General features: G+C 37.7%; 1 long non-coding RNA gene across 1 annotated transcript in view; it reads right to left on the reverse strand.

The window, feature by feature from the left end:
- The window catches only part of LOC103100375 (uncharacterized), a 332,870-nt gene that overhangs the window by 137,382 nt on the left and 179,833 nt on the right, over positions 1-15,655 (reverse strand). Inside the window, exon 4 of the long non-coding RNA XR_467681.3 lies at positions 15,020-15,205. This is a non-coding gene — a long non-coding RNA (uncharacterized LOC103100375). The remainder of the gene's footprint in view (positions 1-15,019; positions 15,206-15,655) is intronic.

Below are 15,655 nucleotides of genomic sequence, written 5' to 3' on the forward strand. Positions count from 1 at the left end.
ACCTAACTCTGTCAGGGATAATCCATCATAGATGACCCCTTAGGACTAAGTATCTGTGGGGACCACATTCTTTCAACACCATTCAAAATATGCTTTCATTAATGTCATTTCCAACTACAAGTAAAACAAAGACGTTTAGCTGGCCAATGCATGCTTAGGAAGACAGAAGATATAGCACATCTTTTATCTTCAAAAAATAAAAGACCTGCTCAGTTGGTATTAGAAGACCAGCTATTGGTTTCACACTGCTACTATATGCCTAGAAGACATGGGAAGGATTTAGAGTCAGATGAGATCTTAGAGACCATTTAGTTTAAGTTTCTCATATTATAGAGGAGGAAACTGAGGCCAACAAAGTTTAATTTATCTAAAGTCACCTAAGAATTACCTGGCAGAGTTGAGCTTTAAACCTAGTTCTTCTCTTTGTACTATAGAATCATGGATTTCAGAATTGGAAAGGATCTCCATGACCTTTTATTGATGGGTCATAAATGTGGAATTAGGATGGAAATATGTTCAACTCTTTTTAAAGCAGACAGAGCTAAAATGCAGAGATGAAATTACTTCTCCGAGGTCGCACAGGCAGAAAGTGGAAAGGGCAGGATTCAAACCCAGACCTTCAGACTTTAAATCCCACATCATTTCTACCATCCAAATAATCTCTGAAAAAAATCCCCACTACAACATATTCAACATATGGTCATGCCAGGTTTATTTGAAGAGTTCCAATAAGGGGGGAAACCCACAAGCTCCTGAGGCAGTCCATTCTACTTTGGGATCGCTCTAATTGTTAAGGTGTTTTTTTTTTCCTTTCATCAAACCTAAATATGTCTTTTTTATAACTTCTAACCGTTTTCCTTTGTTCTATCCTCAAAGAACAAACAGAACAAGTCTAACTCCCTTTCCATTTGCTAGCCCTTCAATTTCTTGAAGATCATTATCTCCTCCCTAAATCCTTTATTCTCTAATTTGAGCATTCTCAGTTCCTTCAACCAGTCCTCATATGGCATGAGCTTAAGACCCTTCATCACTGTTCTTCTCTCTCTGGATGATCTCCAGTCAATCAAGGTCCCTTGTAGCCTGTGGGGAACAGGCCTGAACACTGAACAATGATTTCTTATGACCCATTCTGAGAAAACATCTACATTAGATCAGTTTTGAAGTACCAATTTTAAACAGGTACAATGACCTCAACAGAAATTAATTCCTTATTTCTTGAGCTACGTTCTTTGTTGAAGGAGATATAATTTTTGTCAGAGGATATGTAACTAAACTGTCATATGGCATCCAAAAGACCACATGAATAGAGTCTGGTAGAGGAGATTTTCTGGATGTGGCTCGTGCAACCAAGAGGCACAGAATGAAAATGAATTGAAGGACAGAAAATGACATTAGCAAGTGCTAGTGGGACACTGCGGGACTTTAGCTCTTCTATTGTTAGACATATGATTTTTATTGATTTTTCTTTTATTTTTTTCCTTCTTAGATTTTGTGACCAGTATGTTTATTAAGTTAGGTAGCTGGTACCAGTCTTCAGAAGCTATCAATGTTGATCATAAAAGAAGTAAAAATATTTTTGGTTTATGGCTTGGTCCAATTTTGGTGGATGTGTATAGACATGGTTACTGAAATGAGATGCATACACCTGATAGAAATTAACAATATAAAAGCTGTCTAGGAAAAAGCATAATGTCATACATATGGCTTTGCTATTTAAGTCATTACATCCTAATTTTTTAAAGCTTTGACCTAATTTTCACTGGCTGTCTCCCATTCCTGGAATGATCTCCATCCTCATCACTACCTCATGGCTTCCCTGGCTTTCTTCAAGACCCAGATAAAATTCTAATAAGTATTTCCCACTCCTTCTTTGTTCTAGTGTCTTTCTTCTGCTGATTATTTCCTACTTATCCCATACATGGCTTGTTTGTATGGAGTTATTTGACAATCATAGTCTCCTTATTAGATTGTAAACTTCTTGAGAAAAGGAACTGATTTTTTGCCTTTCCTCTGTGTCCCTAGCACTTAACCCAGTGTCTGATACTTAAGAGGTACTTAATAAATGTTTACTGATGGGCTAATTTCATCTAATTCCAAGTGATGTGGATCTGTATACTATGGCTATATATATATTATATATATGTGTGTATATATATATATATATATATATATATAATGTGTTTCCCAACTGCAAAAAAAAAAAGTAGAAAAAATAAATCACCAAACATGATCTCAGAAGAAATTGGGCTACAAATAGGACAGTAGAAAATGCATGTAAATATAAATAGTTTGTCACATATTACTAAAAATCATATGTGCAAGAAGTAACATAAAAGACCTGTCCAAATATATGCATGACTATTAAAAATGGTTGAGGCAAGAATGAGTGACAGCAGACAGACTCCCAGGCATTAAGTGAGCATTCCTGAAATACTAAATAAATGAAAGGAAGGCCTCCATTATATTGGACAGGTTCTCTGTGGAAGAAAAAGCATAGAAAAGAGTGTGTCAAGATCAAAAGACATGAGGAAGATCTGTGATTTCTCAATTGAAGCAATATGCATGCCAATGAGATCATGGATCTTTCAACATTAAATATATTAACATACCACCACACACACACACCCAGCACTTCCTGTAAAGTTCTACAAGTATGTAAATGTTCAAAAATACTATTTGACTTATTAGTTGGTCCTAATTTTCCATTTCTTGTCTATGATGCTGATCAAAGTCAATACATTTGTACTTTATGGAAATATCTTGTGAGTAGATAAAAGAATGTCATTTAGAAAGTTACTCACTTGACCAGAGGAAAGAAAAAGAAGGGAAGGAAGAAGGAAGAATCTTTGTTCTAATCTCTAATATATTTCTACTATCAACATGAAAAGTGAAAAATAAGTTAGTGTGTCTATTTCCATTTCTTCAACCTGCATTGGGAACAACCAAAATGCAAAGACATTGTAAACCTCCCTCTCCTTCTAAATATCCTCTTGTCCCTTTGTTTCTGTGACACTTTATAGTTCTCCTCTTATCCCTCTAATCAGTATGTCTCCTTTTCTAGCTCCTTATTGTCCTCTCACTTCTTAAACTTAGAAGTTACCCAAGGTTCTGTACAGGTCCACTTCTCTTTTGAGAATCCCCTCTTCCAAAGCACTCTATGACTTCATTTAATACCTCTATAAAGATAAATTCCAATTCTCTATCTCTATTCTCCCATACAAACCTGTTCTCAGAGTTAGCCTAAATGTTTTCACCTTGTTGGCCCTTAATTTTCTGCATAAAAGTGATGTCATCTTCCGTTTCTGCTTATGGAACAGTAAATGGAACCTTTATTATGGATTCATTTTTGCCTACTCTAATTTCTCCTTCAGAGGTTAGATGGCTCAGTGGATAGAGTGCTATGCCTAGAATCAGGAAGACCTGAGTTCAAATTCAACATCAGACACTTATTAGGGCAAATCATTTAACCTCTGTGCTTGCCTTAATTCACCAGAAAAGGAAATTGCAAACACTCCACTATCTTTTCCCAAAAAATCCCATAAACAGTATGGTCCAAAGGGTCATTAAGAGTCAGACATGACTGAACAAAAATCCCTCCTTCATCCAACTGATATAATCAGTTAGCAAGTCCTTTATATTCTACCTTGACAATATCTCACATGTTCATCCTTTCCTTTCCATTCCCACACCAACTACGTACTCTTCTTCAGGTCCGTATCTCTTCTCTTAACTGCTTTTCTTGTCTCCAAACTATCCCCTTTCTAATCTATTCTACCTTTACCACCAGAATAATCTTCCTAAAGCCACTAATGCCTCTTTTCAAAAGTCATCAGTGATTCTCCATTGACAAAAAGGGTAGACTTTTTATTCCAGTGGAAGGGTGGAACTCTATGGATGATTACAAATCACTTGAAGGTGTAGTCAAGCCACTCAATGAATTGAATGCCAGTTCTAGAGATAGAATATCTTGGGTTCAAATGTGACCTCAGACACTCCCCAGCTATGTAACCTTAGACTAGTCATTTAATTCCCATTGCCCAGCCCTTACCACTCTTCTGCCTTAGAACCAATACACAGTATTAATTCTAAGAGAGAAGTAAGATGTTTGGTTTTTAAAGAAAGAAAGTAATTATCTTTGTTAGGTGAGAATATTTTTTGATTGAACCCATCAGTGACCTGTGTAAACAAGGCCTTGAATCAAACAAAGGCATTAAGTGAGAAACTTGGTCACTCATAGAGGAACTTTATAAAAATAAGAAGCTGTCTCAGAACCACAGAGATCCTGAGGGTATGGCAATGAAGAGGAAGTAATGGAGCATCCAGAACTGAGCTGAAAAGAGTAGGCATGATAAAGAAGAAATAGAAGATATGGCATAAGATGTGGCAAAGAAGAGAGATATCATTTAGGATCATTTGCTCTATAGGCATCCAGAACAAAAAGTCAAGCTGATGCCATTTGTACCTACATGTTCCAAGAAAAGAGTTGCTTTTTCCTTAACTGCCTCTCATGAATCCAATGAATAGACATTGCATGGTATATATTTAAATGTTAGAAATTTTTCTAACTGAAGAGTCAGAGTGATTTTGATTGTACTGTAATTTTTTGTTTAAAATAAATTCTCTATAAATCAACAAACAAGGGAACCAAGGGAACCTGGCAGGCTATTATATTGCCTAAGGCTCAGAGCTAATTATTATAGGAGGTTGTTACATACTAGTATTCATAGCATTCCATAGTCTAACTCCAACTTGCCTGTCAAAGTTTTCCTCTCATTTTTTCTCACTTTATAAACTTTGTTCCAATCAGATTGAACTACTTTCCATCCACTATCTTATATTTCTCTCTCCTTTCTCCCTTCCTTTGCTTCTCCCATTCTTTTCATTTGGAATGGACTCCTTCCCCATATTTAGCTATTGACATCTTATCAATTAATAAATATTAGGAACCTATTTTCTGCCAGGCACTGTGCTAAGCACTGGGGATACAAAAAGAAGAAAAACAGTCCCCTCCCTCAAGGAGTTTACAGTCTAATGGGGGAAACAATTAGCTTACAAATAGTAGTAGTAGTCTCTCGGTAACCGAGGATGACGATTGTCTTTGTGTGCTTTCATCTGTGATGTAGATGAGTGTGCACAAAGACACTTGTACGTGAAGGAGATTTAAGTGGAAAAGTCGATGCACAGAGACAGTCCCACTTTCTTGCCATTGGAAGCCTGGGTCCAGTGGCACGAAAAGTTGTTACACCTGGAGACTTCCTCAGCTGCATTGGATGGCCATGTTGTCTTTTGTGCTCCAACACGCCCTAAGCACTCCACAGTGCTTTGCTGCGTTGCCATCTCAGCCGTTGAACCTTCTTGTTGGTTTCTTCCGCCTGTTCCGCCGAAGCAGTCTTCACATGCTAGGTGAGCAAAGCCCTGGTTCACCAGGGGTCGACGACCCGATGGCTACCCTCACAAGGTTTAGCAGGCCTGTCGAAGCCATTGCCCGGGGTGTGGCCGCTGCCGCATGTAGCAGCTACTGGGAGCCACAAGTGAGAGCTGGGTGTCAGGTGGGGGTCAGAGGCTGGAGAGCTGCCCTAGGAGGGCATGACAAGCCCTCCATACCAGAGATACTACCCCTCCCTGAGTACCCCATACACCCCTTACAAATATAGATAAAGCAAAAGGATAAATGGGAAATAATTAACAGAGGGAAGGTACTAGAATTAGAAAGAGTTGAAGAAGGCATCTAGCAAAAGATAGAACTTAATGAAATTCAGGGAAATCAGAGGGTAAAGTGGAGGATGAAGACTGTTCCAGGCATGGGGGACAAACAGAGAAAATGCCCCGAAGCATGGAACAGAGCATCTTGTTCCTGAAATAGCCAGAAAGCCAGTATCACAGGACTGAAGAGTGTGAGCCATCAAATAAGGTGTAAGAAGACTGAACAGATCGGACGGGACTAGGTCATAAAGAGTTTTGGAAACCAAACAAAGCATTTTGTATTTGACCTTGAAAGTGATTGGAAGCTGCTGGAGTTCATTGAATGGGGGCTGGGAGGGTAGGATGTGGTCAGACCTGCATTTTAGGAAAAACATTCAAGTAGCTGAATGAAGGATGGATTGGAGTGGGCAGACACTTGAGACAGATTGATCCACCAGCAGCCTATTGTAGTAGTCCAGGCTGGCCAGAGTAAAAGCAGGGTCAGAGGAGAGAAGGGGGTGTATTCAAGAGATATTGCAAAGATGAAATGAGAGGCTTTGGCAATAGCCTGAATCAGGGGGTAGGGACTGTCAAGAGGCAGTAAGGAAGGAGTACAGGATAAATCTTGGATTGCAAACCTAAGAGACTAAATGAGGTACATGAATTATTCCTTTAACTCCTGAACTGAGAATGTTATCTACCTCCTAAAATTTCCCAAAGCACTTTGTCTAGCCCTCTCCTTGGTACTTTTCTCACTCATCCTTATACCAACTAGCTGTTAGGATGTTAACCAGAGACTGAATTGTCTTATGGGACATTCCAAGGAGCTTGTCTCAGGAGTCCCCAAAAGTTTCCAGAGGATTTCTAGTACCAAATCAAACTCTGATATGCCTGCCAGCAAGCTCTATATCATAAATAGCTTAGTATCTCTAGTATCTAATAATGCCTTGCACACATCTGTTAAACATTTGCTGAAGAATTAGTGAGTGAATGGAAGACAGGATTCTAGGCACTGGGTTTATGTGAGCTTTGAAGTTGCTCTATATATCATTAAGGTTACACGAAAAAGGAGAAAAAGATAATTATTAAAACTAATTCTGGAGGGCAGCTAGGTGGCTCAGTGGATTGAGAATTAACCCTAGAGAAGATGGGAGGTCCTGGGTTCAAAACTGACCTCAGATACTTCCTGGCTTTATGAACCTGGGCAAGTCACTTAACCTCCTTTGCCTAGCCCTTGCCCCTCTTGTCATAGAACCAATACACTGTATTGATTCTATTTTATTATCCATTCAGCATTCCTTGTCCTTTAACCATTCAGCATTCTGTTTATTCTTTTCCCTCTTCTGAACTTTCTACCCATTATTTCCTCATAATTCCCCATAAAGGAAAACTGCAGAGTAGTTCAGTAGAGAATTCCAGTCATTATATCTAATTACAGAAAGGAATGAATCACTTTTTTCCAAGTGTTATAAGTGTAAAGGATTACACAGTATTGATTCAAAGACAGAAGATAAGGGTTAATGTAAATAAAGGTAAAATGTCATCACATTAGAGGCAATAGTGTGTATTTGCTGGGAAGGTTGTTGTTGTGTTGTTTTACTATAAAGCCAAAATTGGTATTACCACCTTGTTTTTAATAGCTCAATACTTAACCAAAAATAAATGTCCCCAAACCAGCCCCCTCAGACCCACAGAAAACAAAATAAACTTAAAAAAAAATTCCCACATGTAACCTTTTCTGAATCTAGGTCAGCAGTCCAGTTCCCCTCTGCTGAGGTTCTTCATGTCTCTTGGGTTCACATATTCCTGGTTATATAGCTTATCTCATTTTCCAAGAAAAATACTATTTATGAAGAGGCACAGCCTTTTTTTTTTTTTGGTCTGGATGGAAATGCTGCCCTCAAGCTGCCATTGCAACCTGAAACAGGAATGCTTCATTGCCTCAGAAAAGACCCTGGGGACTCTTACACATACACATATTTATCTTCTCCCCCCATGTACACCAGGAATTTCATTGTGAGAAAGAGCTGATGAGATTCAAAACACTGGGTTTTTCACAGCCCTGGATTTTCCCAGGATTAAGATAATGTGGCCATATCTAGGGGGGAGTCCCCTCCCAGCACCTCTGATCCACTGGGCCATTTGGCACAGTCATATAAAAGCTGTGGCTGGATTTCTCCCTCTTTATTTTCTTCTCTATCCTCAGATGGCTCCCCCCCTCCCTTCCAGCCCTTATTCTTCAATCCTTCTCTTGACCCACAGCCATAATCCTCTGCTTTTCCTGTGAGCTCTCCAGGACATCTACCTCCATCTTCCTTTTTAATAGCATTGTTAATGATTTGAGGGGAGTAAATCACAGTCAAGATAATGGCTGCAAAAAATTAATAGACATGATTTTATGATATAATATACTAGTGTACTAATCATGAGAACAGTTAATTGAAAAGCAATAAATATTTTATTATCCATTCAGCATTCCTTGTCCTTTAACCATTCAGCATTCTGTTTATTCTTTTCCCTCTTCTGAACTTTCTACCTATTATTCTCTCATAATTCCCCATAAAGGAAAACTGCAGAGTAGGATAAAGAGAATTCCAATCGCTATATCTAATTACAGAAAGGAGTGAATCTCTTTTTTCAAAGCGTTATTAGTGTAAAGGAATAAATATTGCACTCATTAAGAAGGGAAGAGGGATTTATCATGCCCATACCATGTGCCAGACATTTTGTGAAGCTATTCACAAAATATTACATTATTTGATGCTTACAACAACCCTGTGGGGTAGATGCTGTTATAATCTCCATTTTACAAATAAGAAAACTGAGTCAGGAAGAAGCTAAATGACTTATCAAGGGCCACATAGCTAGTAAGTGACTGAGATCAGTTTTGAACTCAAGTCTTCTTGAATCCAAGACCAGCATTCTATCCATTTTATTACTTAGCTATCATATAACCTAAGAGCTGAAAACTACCATTGCTGAGAAACCACTGGAATCCCTGAGAAAACAACCACCTTATAAAGATTCTGTAGGTAGGGCAAAGTAATATAGTAAAAAGAGTGTTGAGCCTGAATTAAGGAGGACCCATCTTCATGAGTTCAAATCTGGCCCCAGTTTCCTCATTTTAAAAATGATCCGGAAAAGGAAACTACTTAAAATATCTTTGCCTAGAAAACCCCAAAAGGGATCATGAAGAGTTGAAAACATTCGAATAAGTCTTTCCTCAAGGAGCTTACATTATACTAGCAGTGTGACCCTGGGCAAACCATTTAACCCTATTTGCTTCAGTTTCCTCACCTGTAAAATGAGCTGGAAAAGGAAATGTCAAACTATTCCAGCCTATCTTCCAAGAAAAACGTCGGATGTAACTGAAACAATTGAAGAGTCATCAGTAGAGGTCCTAAAGCAAGAGCAATCTTTTTTGTTTTAAGATGAAAGTGCATTTTAGATACCAAAATGCTTCTTAAACACTTACCTAGCAAATAGTAGGCACTTAATCAATGTTAGTTAACTTGACTTAATCCTAAATCTTTTGTCTAAGTGAGTAATCAACTACGTCCATGTTTAGATATATCAGAACTATAACAGGATGGAGTGATAGAAAGAGATCTGGACTTGAAATCAAGAGAGGTTTGGATGCAAATCATACCTCTGACACTTCCCAGTTAGTGATCAATTCGCCTTTCTCTTAACCTCATTTTCCTCATCCATGAAATAGGAATGACCATAAATAGAACCTCCCTCAAAAGTTACTATGAGGATCACATTAAGTAATATATGTATTATATAAATATATATAAATATATAAATCAGTACATAAATGTCCTTGATTGCTGCAAAGAAAAAGTAATCAGTCCATTCTCTTAGGGTCATTTGATTTCTTTTTGCCTTTTTTTTCTTCATAAGAATTTTTGTAATGAATCACTGGGATTCCCAGAACATACCTCTTTACTCAGGGGCTCCATTTTACATTTTCCCACCACAGTCTTAAGAGACTGAGATAGTTGGATTAGATGACCTCTCAACTCCCTTCCAATTCTAAGTTTCTTTGAATCCTAAGGGAGAGCGTTGCCTGTGGACACAGTCTACCATTCAGGCCAGAGTCCTGAAAAATCATCTAGTGCCTTTCAGTGACCAAAGACCTTACTAATCAAGACCCAAAGTTAAAAAAATGACTCAAATTCTTCTCCATTGTAGCACTCCTGCCTTATTGGAAATGATAAGCAACAGAGAAAGATCTCTCCAATATGAAATGGCAAGAACACAGGCAAGAGCCAAACCAGAGGGCAAGGATAGTGTCACTGAAAATCAAATCCCAAATTAATTTAATCAGTGTCATTAATCATAAACACAGCCTCATTCTGAGTTAGGAAAGGGCTAAGGACTAGGGGGATGTGAGGAGGAGGCAGGGAAGCAATAGCGATGTCGGTTCTTGAATCATCTATTGACTTGAAATGGAAGATGACTTATTTGACTTCCTGGGGTCTTAGTTGCTCCGTGTTTGGGGCATTAAAACAAACAGCTCCAGTGAACTTGACTTTGAATCATGGTAGAATTCTATAATGTATTATATTGATTGGTATATAACTATAAAAAATATGGGCAGCTGGGTGGCTCAGTGGGTGAAAAGCAAGGCCTAGAAATGGGAAGTCATGGGTTCAAATCTACCTTCAGATACTTCCTAGCTGAGTGTCCCTGGGCAAGCCATTTAACCCCCGTTGCCTAGCCCTTGCTGCTCTTCTGCCTTAGAACCACTACATAGTGTATTGATTCTAAGAGAGGTTTTTAAAGGGTTAAAAAACGGAATCAATCAGAGGAGCTTCATCAAAAACAAGTCATACCTGGTATGAATAGGCACAGAATGAAACGATCAGACTCAAGAGAACAATATCCACAATGGCTACAATAAATGAAAACAACACTAAAAGGCAACTCTGAATAATTATAATGACCAACCTTAATGCCAGAAAACCAATGAAGGAAGCTACCTCCAACACACAAAATGAAATTCATCATCATTGGTAACTAGTTTTTCAATCATTTATGACTCTTCATGACCTCATTTGTGGTTTTCCTGGCAAAGATACTGAACTGATTTGCCAGTTCCTTCTCCAGTTCATTTTGCAGATGAGGAAACTGAGGCAAACAGGGTTAAGTGACTTCCCCAGGGTCACCCAGCTAGGAAGTGTCTAAAGCCAGATTTATACACATGAAAACGAGTCTTCCTGTCTCTAGGCCCAGTACTCTGTCCACTATCCAACCTAACTGCCTCATAAAATCAAATTAATTACATTTTAATAGAAAGTGACTTGTTACTAATGTAAGAGTCATTCTTGAATCATGTGTGAAATATATACAAGAAAAAGTACAAAAGGTAAATAACTGAATATATTAATCTGGCTATGATGAGCTATACACATGTATACTTATATATGAAAAAGATTGAATGGAATGGGGCAGTCTATTATAACGAGACAGAATGGTGCAGTAAATTTAGCAAGTTTGGAACGGTAGGGATGAACATCACTTGTCTGCAAACTATTGACTTGTGAGAACAAATATCCAGTTTGTTTTTGTTCAGTCATGTCCAAAGCTTTGTGCCCCCCATGGTCCATCGTGTCTAGGGGGGTTTCTTGGCAAAGAAAGTGGTTTGTCATTTCCTTCTTAAGTAGATTGAGGCAAATAGAGGTGAGGGGGCTTGCCCTGGATCACAAAGCTAGGATGTGTCCCAGGCCAGATTTGGATTCGTCTTCCTGACCCAGCACTCTATCCACTGAGCTACCCCAAATAGGCAGCAGCATGTAGGTAAAGCAGCTATTACCTAAATGAAGTAATTGATGCTAAAATAAGAAATCAATAAAAAAATAATATCGATACTGATTATAACTGATTTGTTTAAAATGTTAATTAATGCAAATCTATTACAATGAGGAGACTAAAAGAGCCTTTAAAAAAACCTACTTAGTCAGCAAATACTTGACTTGTCAAGTAGAGGAATATAGTAGCCAAGGAGAATACTGGTTTCTTGATTCTTTTTAAGCCTTTACCTTATCTTAGAATCAATACTGTGTATTGGTTCCAAGGCAGAAGAGCAGTAAGGGCTAAGCAATGGGGGCTAAGTGACTTGCTCAGGGTCACACAGCTAGGAAGTGTCTGAGGTCAAATTTGAACCCAGGACTTACTGTCTCTAGGCCTGATGTTCAATCCACTTAGCCACCCAGCTGCCCCTAATAATACTGGTTTTAACTATAATTTTTCCAGATGACATAGAAAAGAACAATAAACAAAATATGACTATTACCTCAGAAGGCAGTGAGAAGTAGTTGGGGGGAGGGGCAGAATGTAAATCGGATTTTTTTTAAGTTCAGCATGAGACCCAACTGTGCAAAGGCATCCCAAGAGGAAGAAACTGAAAGGAAGACACCAAACAGACGAAAAGACAGACAAGACCTGTAAAGATATTTTTATAATGAATGATTTTACCATCAAGGAAATATATTTGGAATCTGATATATCAATCACAGATGTGCTTCAAAAGGAAGTAAAAACAGCCCTGAAGAAAAGGACGTTGGGCAAAACATCTGGTCCAGACCGAGTGATCTGAAGAGATCAGGGCTGGAAACAAAACCGTTTTGATGGCACTGAGGAATTCATTCTCAAGGTCTTTGAAGCCTGAGAAGATACAAAAGTCATGGGAACATTTTCAGACTTTATCCTTGCCTCCCCCTGAAATGTGAACATCTATTACTATAGACCCAAGCAGATGCCCACTCCTCCATCTACAGCGTTGTTGTGAGAATAATTTATACATATGCCAAAGTCACTGAGGATTTTAGAAGGGAAAGGCCAGCTTTTACAAACACTATTCCAGATTAGGTGAGATCTTTCCCACTGCACAAAATGAAAGATGCAGAAAACACAAGATCCCATTATGCTTACTGCTTGGTGACTTTTTTTTAATTTGGTAGAGCAAAATGTTCCTGTAAAATTTTGCCTCCTTCAAAAGTATCTCTCCTAGAGATATCCAAATTATACAAGATCCTTTGAAAGATAAAACAAGAAAAAAAGATAAAACCATAGAAATATATTCAATAATCTATTTAGTAATAATCAATTAAAGAATAAAATATATGCTCACAAAATATTTCTCTGTTGTCACAGAAGAAACCCAGTGCAGAGTCTAGGTCAAAAAGGGATTGTCCAAGCATCATATAACCATGGAAAAAATTTTTAAATAAAATTTTAAAAAAAATTTAAGGGGTAAAAACACCAATGAAAAGCAACTGCTTGACTACAGGGGTTGAGGGGATATGACTGAGGAGAGACTCTAAATGAACACTCTAATGCAAATACCAACAACATGGAAATGGGTTCAAGTCAAGAACACATGTGATAACCAGTGGAATCGTGCGTCGGCTATGGGAGAGGGAAAGGTGGTGTGGGGGGGAGGGGAGGAAAAGAAAATGATCTTTGTTTCCAGTGAATAATGTTTGGAAATGACCAAATAAAATAATGTTTAAAATTAAAAAAAAAATTTAAGGGACTGTCTAAAGTTGGTCAGGTCCTTCATATATGGGTATAACATTTTGCTGATTATATCAAGTGCCAGAATAATGGAAAGCCTTTAAATAAGATGCACAGACACTCTAAGAGTTTGATCTAGCTATACATACAGGAAATACAAAATGATAAAGATTTCCTATTGTCCAGATGATGATAGGCTTTTGAGTGGTCCACTTACAGACTTCATCCATTTGTGTGTGCATACATCTGTGTGAAAAGACACTGCAAATGGACATTGAGTTGTATCCAGTCTTGACCAGGAAAAAAGCAAACTGGATTGTCTTTGAAAAATTGAAAAGCTTTAGGGTTGGGCTTTTTAAGGATCCTAACTTCTCACTGTACCAGATGCCTATCTTCTTTACCATCAATATTATTTTGGTGGTGTTACATGGACACAAGTCATGGAAAGCCGCAGTCTCCAAAGACCTGAAATTGAGAATCTCTGAAAGTGTAATGGAGAGGCTCTTGTTGGACAAAAGCAAGATAAACAGTAATATAAAGGAGAAATGTTCAAGAAAAATAAGAAACATGGGTAAAAAAGAAGTTAGGCTCCTTTGCACAAGAAAGGAAAACAAGGAATAACTAATGGGCAGCTAGTCTGTTCTATTAGCATTCTCACAATGTCAAGAAGCCAGGAGGAAGATCTTCCCACCAAGTGTAGATCCTTTGTGGTGAATTTATGAGAGAATATGAACAAAAGTCATCAAGAATGGATAGAGATGGAATGGTTGAAATATGCCTTACTGGAAGGAGGACCCACATCAGGAAGATCACAGATACATTTCAGAATAGAGCCAGAACCTATTGTTGATTCCTTTATTTAAGAATGTGTGATTTCATTGTTCTTAGTATGCATATACAGATATAGATATCAATGCCACCATGACACCATATTGTATTCCAGAGTTGCTATGACCCAAAAAGCTATCATGAAGAACTCATCCAGCCTTGGCTAGATTGGTCCACAAATGACAGTTTGGAACCATGCCTATGATGATGATGATTACAGGGGTAATAGTAATACTAAGTAAAATAATTAAATATCTGGAACGTTGTTAAGAATACCACTAATACATGTGTGCTTTGCTTTATACAGTAGAAGTGCTCCTGAAAAGTTGTCTGTAAATGAAATCACATTGTATATTTATTAGAGCATCCTGTTGTACACACAAATTCTATACCAATCCCCTCATAAGATAAATAATTATTTGGCTTAAGAAACCATACCTTTGTGTTTTCCAAATATGAATTTTGGTTTATTGTACCTTTCTTAATGCAATATACAAGTGTGATAGATGACTAATTTAATTGTGGATTTCAGACTGAAAAATCTAAAAAAGAAACTGTATTAAAATAGGAAGATGACCCTTTCGTGTGCTATGTGTGACTCAGCACAGATCTTATTCTTTAATAGTCCAAAGTAGAATTCTAAAACCTATGTTTATCCCTAGTCACTGTCAAGGATACATTTCTCAGCTCCCATAAATCCTTTGTCTATCCCTAAAGTAAAGAATCGATGCTGAATCAGACATTTCACGGAGTCTGTCTGATTTAAATACCCAGCAACTATCAATACCATAGAATAATCTGGATAGACCAAAATTCTGCTGAATAGGTATAGAATTATTTACCTATTTTCTTAATAAATGTTCAACTACCACCATGAAAAATTTCATGCACATTTTTAAATAATCTGGATTTGACAGAAGTTCTCAATTTCATATCTAAGTGGGAGACCAGCCACTGAGCCCAGAAGGAGACATAATGGAATTACCTTGGAGAGACTTTGGATGCGCAGATGTTCTGTAACTGGTTACAGTTCACTTGCCACATTATTACAAGGAGTCCCTTTGATTGGCTGTGGCTACATAGTTAGAACCGGATAATATTAAAAAGGCAATAGTCAGCCTCTTTCCTTCTCTCTCGGTTTGACCTCTTCTCTTCAGTGACTTCTTTCTGCCTTCCAGAGAAAGAAGAGAAACAATCCTTTTAGTGGAGAGACCCTGGGCCCTCCTCAAAAGAGGGAGGTTGACAGTCCATGAATTTGAGTCTCAATTCTTTCCATTAATATTTTTTTCTTAAACTTTAGATGAAGAAGAATTTTAGGTACAGCTTTATCTTTGTGAATTTCAAAAGAGAACAGAAAGTGAAGGGGAGATTGTGTCCCTTCAGTGTTAAGACAGAAATATTTATACCTTTGTTCTATATTTTGGCAATAAATATAGCTTAGCAAAATCTAATTAATGTTAATAGATTAAATAAAACAGAGGCTATCATTCATGCCTTACTGTGGGAGGGAGGTAGAGAATTCTATCAAACTTCGCAAGAATAACTACTATACATACGAGACAAATTATTCTCAAAAAAATGAGAAATACCCTACTAAGCTCTTTTTTATCAGACAAAATAG

The sequence above is a fragment of the Monodelphis domestica genome, chromosome 4 (genome assembly GCF_027887165.1).
Source record: "Monodelphis domestica isolate mMonDom1 chromosome 4, mMonDom1.pri, whole genome shotgun sequence".
Lineage (NCBI taxonomy): Eukaryota > Metazoa > Chordata > Mammalia > Didelphimorphia > Didelphidae > Monodelphis > Monodelphis domestica.